Source organism: Lemur catta, chromosome 19 (genome assembly GCF_020740605.2).
Source record: "Lemur catta isolate mLemCat1 chromosome 19, mLemCat1.pri, whole genome shotgun sequence".
NCBI lineage: Eukaryota > Metazoa > Chordata > Mammalia > Primates > Lemuridae > Lemur > Lemur catta.
The window spans coordinates 21,901,171-21,911,988 of NC_059146.1; positions in this window are offsets into that span (position 1 = coordinate 21,901,171).

Sequence of the window (10,818 nt, forward strand, 5' to 3'; positions counted from 1 at the left end):
TTAGGAGGACCACCGTATCCCTGTTCTGGGACACAGCTTTGCCCACAGACTTAGGTGTTCCAAGTCTTTGAGAAGGCCATTCAGAAGGGAGAGATAATTCTGAGAATGATTCAACGGGACTTTCAACTCTGGAAAGTCCAGCATTTAAAAAGAATTTTAAAAAATTACTCTGATGGGAGGAATTGAAAGAAGGCCAGAGGGGTGGGGAGAAAAAGAGACATCTGAGGGAAGGATGTTCCCAGCCGGGAGAGGTGGCCAGGCAGGGCCTCGCAAGGCCACGGTGAAGAGCTTGGGAGAGCCCTACGGAGCCACCGAGGAGTTTTGATCCGGAGGTGTGCCTAGATTTGGTGCTTGTATTGAGACTCTAGCTCAGCGCTGCTGGGTTGAGACTGGATTGGAGGGGCCCAGTGTGTTGACTGTGGCTCGGGCTAGGGCGTGGGCCGTCGGGGGAAGAGGATGGAGGAAAGGGGCAGACCTGGGAACTCCTTAGCAGGTGGTCTAGCAGTGGGCAGCCTTCCCAGTCCTTTGGGAGACAGGAACTGTCAGACGATGTGTTGGGGAAGGGGAGCATTTTCCGTGCTGACACTGGTGACCCATAAATTTACTTTTGTTCAGTGAACCCTAAATTGTCCCTTTGGCTTCAGAAATTAATCTTCACTCTATCTGTATTATTATAAATTACAAAAGACATACATGCTTGGAGGGGCATCCACACAGTCACTGAGGCGCAGGAGGTAACAGCTGGAGGTGCTGCTCTAGCCTTCCCTACTCTCCTTCCCTCCACATCCCTCTCCGGAAGCCGCTGTTCACATGTCACCGTGTGTTCTTCCCTGCAATTCCTGAGCATTTCCGTAGAGGCACAATTATCCACACACAAACACATCTGCTCCTGCAGTTTGCGTTGCTCAGCTGCCTGCAGTTCACAGTGAGCGTCCTTGTCCATGTTTCTGTGAGTACAGCTGTGCGCATTAGTGAAGGAGAAACTCTTAGAGAAATTCCTAGAAATTCGAGGGACCGAGGGACGAAAGAGCACATAGGTTTGCAATTCTGCCACGTGGCCCTCGGCAGGGTTTTCCTTCTTTGGCTCCCCACCATGGGATGTGACCTGCTCCTTCAACCCATATTTATTTAGCACCAACTATACACCAGACACTCTTCTGGGTGCTTGGGATACATCAGAGCACAACATACGAAACAAACAAACAAAAATCCCTGCGCTCCGGGACTCCCATTCCACTGGGGAGATAGATAAACAATCAGGACTGAAAATAGGGAGGCAACCATTCGGTTTTCCTGGAACTGAGGGGTGACCCAGGATGCAGGACTTGCTGTGCTCACACTGGGGAGGTTCTGGGCTAACAGGTAAGTCAAGTTTGTGTGTTAAAAGATATTAATTGCTGTAAAAATTAGTGTAGGCTAACAGGGTTCAGGAATTCTGGAGGCAGTTTTAGAGAGAGTAGGACTCATTGAGAAGGTGACTTGTAGGAATCCGGAGGAAAACCATTCCAGGCAGGGGAAACAGCCAGTGTCCAAGTCCTGACCTAGGAGGGAGCCTAAATATTAGCAGTCTTCAAAATGTTTGACAATCATAGGCAAATAAAAGTCTCTAGTCTTATTTGCATTTCTTGTCTTCCCAGTGAGGTTGGGTGTCCTATCATGGGCTTCTGAGTTCACTGTCTGTGGTTCTAGCAGGTTCTCTGCTCCTTAGTAGCCTTAGGACTTCTGAACAGTCACTTGTGACCTTTCCAACTTGAGGTGTCTGCACAGGCTGGGGGAGGTAATTGGTAAGAGCCACTCTCCTTGGTTCCTTCAGAGCTGAATTTAGAGCGCTCCTGGGTGGGAGGGGCCCTTGTGATTTGCAAATATGTCCTTGAATGGACAGGGTACTCCTTCCGGTGACAGATACACCAGCACTTAAATTGCCAGGCTCGGTCGCACTCTGCAACCCCCAGAAGTCAAGACAGAGACTTCAGTGCACCGGGAGCTTCCTTTACTGACTGTAACACCAACACCTCTGATGCATACCAAGATTAAACACAAAAGCACACAGTACTGGTGAGGGTGGGAGCAAACAGACATTCTCACATATGTGGACTTGGCACAGGCTTTCTGGGTTATAGTTAGCATTGTCTAGCAAAGTCTTCAGAACACACCTGCCCCCTCAACCCAGCCACTCACCTCCTGGGAGCTTATCCTAAAGGAAGTTAAGTGAATGCACTAAGTGGTATGCAAAAAGACGTTCCTCAGCCTGTAATCCTAACACTATGGGAGGCTGAGGTGGAAGGATTGCTTGAGGCCAGGAGTTCGAGGCCAGCCTGAGCAAGAGCAAGACCCCATCTCTACATTAAAAAAAAAAAAAAAAAAATTAAAATTTAAAATTTAAAAAAAAACTGAAAAAAAAGAAAAAAAATGTTTCTTAAAGTATTGTTTATGGTAATGAAAACTAGCAAAAACCCAAATGTCTATTGGTAGGGACTGGGGAAAAAATTATGCTGCATCCACACAACAATATACTGTAGCCACTGAAAATTTTGTTGTTGTTGTTTGAATCATTGATGTCTCAAATAATCTGATGAAAGCACTGGATCATTTTCCCTGAAAAAAGCATGCACAAATGCTAATTAGTAAATGTCAGAGGAATAATGAAGTTGGAAAATTATCTGAAGATTGCTGTTTAATCTTTTGAAGATTAATATTCAAACGTTTTGAAGATTGCTGATATTTAAACATCAGTCTAATAATTGACTCAGGCAAGAGAATCACCAGTGGAGGCTCAAAGCAGCAGGTGAAAGTCTAAGGAGAAATAAGATATCTACATAGCATGAAAGTGTCTCCAGGGGAAGGGGAAAATAGTACATTTTTGGTGCCCTGGCCATGGGGTGTATAGTCAGCTCGGGCTGCTATAACAGTGTAGCACACACTGGCTTCAACAGCAGAAATGTATTTTCTTACAGTTCTGGAGGCTGGGAAGTCCAAGATCAAGGTGCCAGCTGATTCGAGTCTTGGTGAGGGCTCTCTTCCTGCCTTGCAGATGTCAGCCTTCTTGCTGTGTCCTCATGTGGCGGAGGGAGCTCTTTGGTATCTCTTCTAATAAGGACACTAATCCTATCAGATCAGGGCCCCACCCTTATGACCTCGTTTAACCTTAATTACCTCTTTACAGGCGCTATCTACAAATATAGTCACATTGGGGATTAGGGCTTCAACATAAGAATTTTGAGGGGATACAGTTCAGTCCATAGCAAGGAGTCAAAGTCAGTATTACCGGTCGTGGCCCCAGTAACAGCACTCATCAAGGGCACATGCTTCCTGAAGCTGAGGTGCTGAGACATCAGCATCACTTCTGTGGTTTTCCTGCCTAACATAGGTAGTCTGGATCTAATAACAAGGAAACATCAGACAGATCTACAAAATGGCCTGCCTAAATGCTTCAAAAATCAGTGGGCAAGAAAGACAAAGACCAAGGAACTGTTCAAGATTTAAGATACCTCAAAAGGCACGATAAATGGATGCAACACCTAATCCTGGAATGTCATGAACTGAAAAGAATTACTCTAAAAGACAATATCAGGGTTGGACACAGTGGCTTATGCCTGTAATCCTAGCACTCTGGGAGGCCGAGGCGGGAGGATCCTTTGAGCTCAGGAGTTCGAGACCAGCCTGAGCAAGAGCAAGACCCCATCTCTACCAAAAATAGAAATTATCTGTCAACTAAAAATATATATAGAAAAAATTAGCCGGGCATGGTGGCACATGCCTGTAGTCCCAGCTACTCAGGAGGCTGAGGCAGAAGGATTGCTTGAGCCCAGGAGTTTGAGGTTGCTGTGAGCTAGGCTGATGCCACAGCACTCACTCTAGTCTGGGCAACAGAGTGAGACTCTGTCTCAAAAAAAAAAAAGACAATATCAGGACAATTGGTAAAACTCAATACGTGGACTTTATCAATGTTAAATTCTTGATTGTAATAATTATACCATGGATGTGTAAGAGAATATCCTTGTTCTTCAGAACTGTTCCCTAGGGGTAAAGGGGTATGATGTATGAAACCTACTCTCAAATGCCTCCAAAGAAAAAAACATAAATATTTATATGGAAAGAAAACTATAAAGTGATGCAGTAAAACGTTAACAATTGGCGAGTTGGTAAAAGTGATACAAGAGTTCTTTGACTTATTCTTAACTGTTCCCGTACGTTTAAAGTTATTTCAAAATATAAAGTTAAAAAGAAGCGAAATAAAAAAGCACATGCACACAACGTCTGGTGTAGATTTTAGAAGTTGGCAAGCCCACCCTGTGAAACGCAGGTTAAGAATAGCTGCTCAGAGGCTTGTATTTATTGACACGAGAGTTGCGAATTGAGCAAGTGTTAGGTTACAAAGGCAAAGATACGAGGCAGAATGCTTCTGTCAGATCTTATCCCTGACTTACCCATCTAACACAGCGTGTGTGAAGCAGATTGCTCTTTTCTTGTTGAGCATAAATGAAGTCATTGGCTGGCATGTAGAGTCCATGTTGAATGAAAATACATGCATTTAAGCACTGGAATTACAACTCGGAGTGGGAAGTTAATCACCCTACGCGGGAGAGGACTGGGACTGGTACCTCCCATCTCACTCTCACTCCTGGGCGTACGCCCAGTGAGGGGAATGGCAGGCAAAGCCTGCACCGTTTATGTTTAAATCTAAATTTTGTTCATTTAAAAAAAATAGATAATACACTTGCTGATACAAAAATTCAGAAGTGCAAAGCCCCCAGCCATCTCATTCCTCTCTCCACAAGCAACCTGTCTCAGCCAGAGCAGGCCATGCCATGCTGCAGTAACAAGTAGCCCCAAGGCCCTGGGTGTTAAATCAACAAGGGTTTATTTCTTACTCATGCTACATGTGCATTGGGGCTGGCGGAAGCCCCTATCTGGCATCATCCTTGCTCTGGGGCCCTGGCTGATCTGTCTGGGACCTGGGGCAACAGAGTTGCTGTGACCTGAAATGTTACCAGTGGCCACGGCAGAGGGAAAAGCCAGGGCATGGGAGAACACACCAGCTCGACCTGGGAAGGTAGTTCTGCTCACGCTTCACTGGCCAAGGCAAGGCTCGTGGGCACAGCTAACTTTAAGGGGGCAGGGAAATAGAATTTTACCATGTGCCCAGGAGGAGAACTAGAAATACTTGGTGCGGGAAATTTATATACAGAGTCTGCCCTTCCCTCCTTTTACACAAACAATAGCATACAGGATGCACACTGTCCTGTGTCTTGCTTTCTTACTTAATCAATCTTGGAGATTGTTTCATACCGGGCAATATGGACAGCACGAAGGCATGCTCGTTCTCTTTCAAACAGCTCACTTGCAGTACTCCTATTTCTCTCTTTCTACAGCAACTACATACTGTTGGGTGCACATAAGTTAAAATATGTATGACGTGACACCGTTGTATTAATTAGATGAAGAAAGCAAGTTAGAGAGCAGTCTATATATAGGAAGGCTTGTTTGTGAAAAAAATTTATTTGCGTGAGAAAATTCTGGAAGAAAACATAGCTAATCCGAATCGCATTTGACTCTGAGCAGGGAGGATCTTCATTTTGCTCTGTCCTCACGTCTTCGGGTTTTCTAATTTTTTCATAACTATCACTGTCATTGTCAGGGTGCATTTGGCTACTGGGAACAGAAGCCCAATCAAGAGAGGTTTGTGGGAGAACCCGGAGACTTCCGTGGGTCCATTTGTGCCTCAAGAACAGGGACCTTGCTTGTGCCATTCATTCACTCTATTTTGTTGAATAAATGAACATAAAATAAAAAATCAACCAGGCCCCTTGGAGTCTCAACCTAGGGATGAGTAGTCACTGCCGCTCAGTCACCCAGGCCCCGGTGGTTCTTTTTCTACCTCTAGCTCTTTTATTTCCATCTCTCCAATTGTCTTTCCAGAGTGATGTGCAATGAACATTTAGATGCTAGGTGAAAGAGACAAACACTTAGTTGCATCTAGAGGAGAACTTTCCTGAAGTTCATAAAATGAATAGGTAGAGGCCCCTTCTCTTCCTGCCAAGCAGTAAGGCAGGAAGCCGCTCCAGCCAGAACTGTGTGAATATTCTAATGCACTGGGCCAGAGGGGGAAGTAATAGGGAAAACACTTGCTATTATCGTAAAACTGACACTTGGCCAGGCGCGGTGGCTCACGCCTGTAATCCTAGCACTCTGGGAGGCCGAGGCGGGCGGATTGTTTGAGCTCAGGAGTTCGAGACCAGCCTGAGCAAGAGCAAGACCCCATCTCTACTAAAAATAGAAAGAAATTATATGGACAGCTAAAAATATATATAGAAAAAATTAGCCGGGCATGGTGGCGCATGCCTGTAGTCCCAGCTACTTGGGAGGCTGAGGCAGAAGGATCGCTTAAGCCCAGGAGTTTGAGGTTGCTGTGAGCTAGGCTGAGGCCACAGCACTCATTCTAGCCTGGGCAACAAAGTGAGACTCTGTCTCAAAAAAACAAACAAACAAACAAACAAAAACTGACACTTAAGTGGGCTGCACCATTTCTCATCTCCGTTATAGGTTGAATAGTGCCCCTCAAAAAAGATATTGGAGGCCAGGTACAGTGGCTCACGCCTGTAATCCTAGCACTCTGGGAGGCTAAGGCAGGAGGATCCCTTGAGCTCAGGAGTTCGAGACCAGCCTGAGCAAGAGTGAGACCCCCGTCTCTACTAAAAATAGAAAAAAATTAGCCGAGCATGATAGTTCATGCCTCTAGTCCCAGCTTCTCCAGAGGCTGAGGCAGGAGGATTGATTGAGCCCAGGAATTTGAGGTTGCTGTGAGCTATGATGATACCACTGCCCTCTCTACCCTGGGCCACAGAGGGAGACTCCTTCTCAAAAAAAAAAAAAAAAAAAAGATGTTGGAGTCCTAATCACCCAGTCTAACCACCCACCTGTGGCCGTGACCTGTGAGCTTGTCTGGGAAGAGAGTCTCTGCAGATGGGCAGTTAAGATGAGGTCATTAGGGAGGGCCCTAATATAACATGAACCATCTCTTTATAAAAAGGGGGGATTTGGACACACACAGAGGGAAGACGACATATAGACACAGGGAAGACTACATCTACAAGCCAAGAAATGCCAAGCAAACCACCAGGAGTGAGAGAGAGGCCTGGAACAGACCACCTCACAAGAAGGAGGGACCAACTCTGAAGGGACCAATCTTGCTGACACCTTGATCTCCCACTTCTGGCCTCCAGACTTGTGAGACACTAGATTTCTGTAGTTTAAGCCACCCAATTTGTAATCCTGAGAAACCAATATACCCCACCCCACCCCCGACACAGGCACTTTAATATTATTCAACCAAAGAATTCAAATATACAGAGGTGACCTCTAGAATCTGTAAACAAATGCTTACATGCTGGGAGTGGGGAGGGCTTTCTTAGGAAGAAACCCAGAATTTAAAAGCACCTTACAATGCACACCCCCACCCCCAACTCCTCAGCTTGGCGGTGGACCCTGACCTGGGAACAGACAGTTAGAAGCCCGTCCTGTGGCAAACTACAGACCTGCCATTGGCAACACCTGCCACACTCAGCCACATGTGCAGGGTGGAAACCCGTCCTCTCCCAGCAGTAAACCTTGAGACTTCAGATCAGGAAAACGTCTATTTATTCCAAAAAATACCAAGTCGCAGCTCCTCCGGCTGTCCTCACCAGGGAATTGGGGGAAGGGGCTGGTGTTGGAGAGACGGAGAGAGATTGTAGGGGGAGGCACAGCTGTGGAGGGTCTTCTGGTCCCAAACTGCTTCTCTTCTCTTTCAGAACTGCCCCCCTCCCACGGCCCCCAAATGAAGGGGAGATGCTTGCACGAGCGTGTGTGTGTTTCTGTGTGGGTGTGCACGCATGTCTGGGTGTGCATTTACTGAGGGGGCAGAGGAAGACTCAGATGTCGAGATCCCAGCTCAGGAAACATGGAGGGGGACTGGCAGGACACGCCTGCTGTCACACCACTGGAGACCTCACCCCACTATGGCTTATTTGAGATCAAATCAAGGCCCCAGGGTCAGGCAGCCTGTGCCAAGTGAATGGGGGTGGCGTGGGGTGGGGTACTCCTGGCATCCAGACGGGGAGAGCAAGTGGAGGGGGGCATACAAAAGCTGAAAGGCCCCAAGCCTCCACATTCCGGGGGCTGGAGAAAGCTGAGTGTTCCCTGGGGGTGTTGAGCAGAGAGGAGGGGGTGGGTGCTTGATCTGGCTCCTTTCAGGGATGTCACAGTCTGCCTGAGCCCTGCTGGGCTCGGGGAGGCCCTAAAAGGGGTGAGGGGAGCCCCTCAGAGCAGCTAGAAGCAATGGGGTTAGAAAGCTGGCACGGGGCCTAGGTAGACTGGGGTAGCCCCCCAGTTTCCTCAGTGTGGTGGGAGCCAGTTGTCTGCCCCAGACTCTGCACAAGGAGGGATAAACTGAGGTGCTAGTATTTTGGGGGAGACATAAGAGGGAGGGGGACGGCCCAGGGGAGGAAGAAGAGGCCCCCCCCCACCTCGCCCTGGGGGCTGGGGGAGGGGGGCACGTAGCCCTTTAAGAGTGGGGGAATGGCCGCCCCCCCGCAACATGGCTATGTACAAAGAGAATTGAGGGCAGATTGTGCATTGGGGACAATGTGTGTTAGGGTCTCCCGAAGGCCCTGGAGGTGCCTGGTGTGTTAGGGTGTTAGGGAGAGAGATGAGGAGCACCCCTGGCACCCACAGAGGGTGCTGGAAGGGACTACTGCCCTCCAGGTGTGCCTGCCCCAGGATCAGACCAGCAGAAGATATTAATAGCATTGAAGGCCCCAGATCAGTCACCAGCTGTGGGCCCTTCCTGCAACGTTCAGGGATCTCCGAGGAGAGTGTGGCCTGAGCTGGGGCAGCGCTTATCCTGGTAGGGGTCCAGCTAAGAGGGAGTGGGCAAGGGGCAGTAATGTCATCCAAGGACTGGAAAGCCCCACCTCTGGTGATGATGGGAGGTCATGGGTTGACCCTGTCATCAAGCAGATGGCTGGGCGAGGGGCAGTGATGTTATCAGGAGGGATCTGGATGCCCTCACCTGGTGAGGGAAGGAGGCTGGCTGAGGCCAAGTCTGTGGTGGGGTTGATCCAGGCATCATTGTAGGTCGGGAGTGAGGCAGTGACATAATCAAGAAGGGCCAGAGTGGGGGTGATGTCATCAAAGGGGGACAGCTGGGCCCTCCCCTGTCCATTTGCAGAAATGAGAAAATGGCATGTTGTGCTGGCTGCCCCTAAGGGAACAACTGTAAGGGCAGACGACTGCAACCCCAGACGACAGCTGCCATACAGCCTGTCGTGATATACTTGGCCCCTAAGATGATGGATCCTGGAAGGTGGTGGCACATGGTTGCGGTGGACCCTGGGAGATGATGACACTATGGTTATGGTGAATCTTAGTAGATGATGACATCATCAGCTCTCATGGATCACAGGAGATGATGACACCATGGTTAAAGTGGATTCTGAGAGGTGATGACACCAATGGCTCTCATGGATCCTGGGACATGAAGACACCATGGTTGAAGTGGGTCCCAGGAGATGAAGACATCATTGGCGCTCATGGATTCTGGCAGGTGATGGCACATGGTTGAAGTGGATCCTAGGAGTTATGATACCAAAGCTATGGTAGATCCTGAGACATGAGACACATGATTAAAGAGGATCTTGGGAGATGATGACACCATGGTTGAAGTGTATCCTGGAAGGTTATGACATCACGCATGGTTCAATCTTGGCAGGTGATGACACCACAATCATGAGGGATTATGGAAAATGGTAGCATCATCAGTCCCAGTGGATTTCAGTAGAGGATGTCACCGTCAGGCATAGTGAACTCTGAAAGATAATAACATCATTGGTCATGGAGGAATCTGAGAGATGATGACACCATGGCTGTGGTGGATCCTGGGAGGTGATGACACCAAGGCTGTGATAGAATCTGAGAGATGATGACACCATGGCTGTGGTAGATCCTGGGAGGTGATGACACCATGGCTGTGGTGGATCCTGGGAGGTGATGACACCATGGCTGTGGTGGATCCTGGGAGGCAATGACACCATGGCTATGGGGAATCATGGAAGATGGTGACATTGGCTTTGGGGAATGTTGGGAGATTATGACAATATTAGTCATGGTCTATGCTGGAAGAGGATGATACCATAGTTGTGGTGGGTCATAGGGAATCCTTGGAAATGATGCCATCATCAGACATGGGTAACATTTGACCCCAGGTGGAATGCCATCATGAGTGGTGGGCATAATATGGTGCTACTGATGCCATCAGCAAGGTCAATAGCAGGCTCACCCCAACCCCCTCCCCCCAGTACGAGGCCAGGACTTTGTTGACAGAGGCAATGTTGTCTCTAGATATGGCAGAAAGAAGTGAGGCCAGGCTTTGGGCTACCTATGAGTCCCATGACTCCAACTGGAGTCCCATGACTCTCATGACCCCTGGGAACAGAAGCCTGTCTGGGGGTTCTGTCCCTCCAGAATTGCTGCACAGAGGCAGGACCCAAGGCCCCATCCCCCTTCAGAGGGTCTGATGGAGATTCTGTTGGGCCTGTCCCTGGGGTCGGGGGAAGGAGCAACAAAGCTGAGTCATGGCGGGACAAGGCAGAAACTGGGACACCACGGACAGTGATGGTGGCCAGAATGGGCACTGCCTCCGAGGAGGAAGCGCTTGGTGATGAAGTCATAGTACTGGGGGCAGAGGCACCACCACCACCAATCCACACACAGACCCTCATCTCTGGAGTAGGCCTCTCCATGGGGGTGGCCTCCTCAGTGATGCACCCCTCAGATGACATC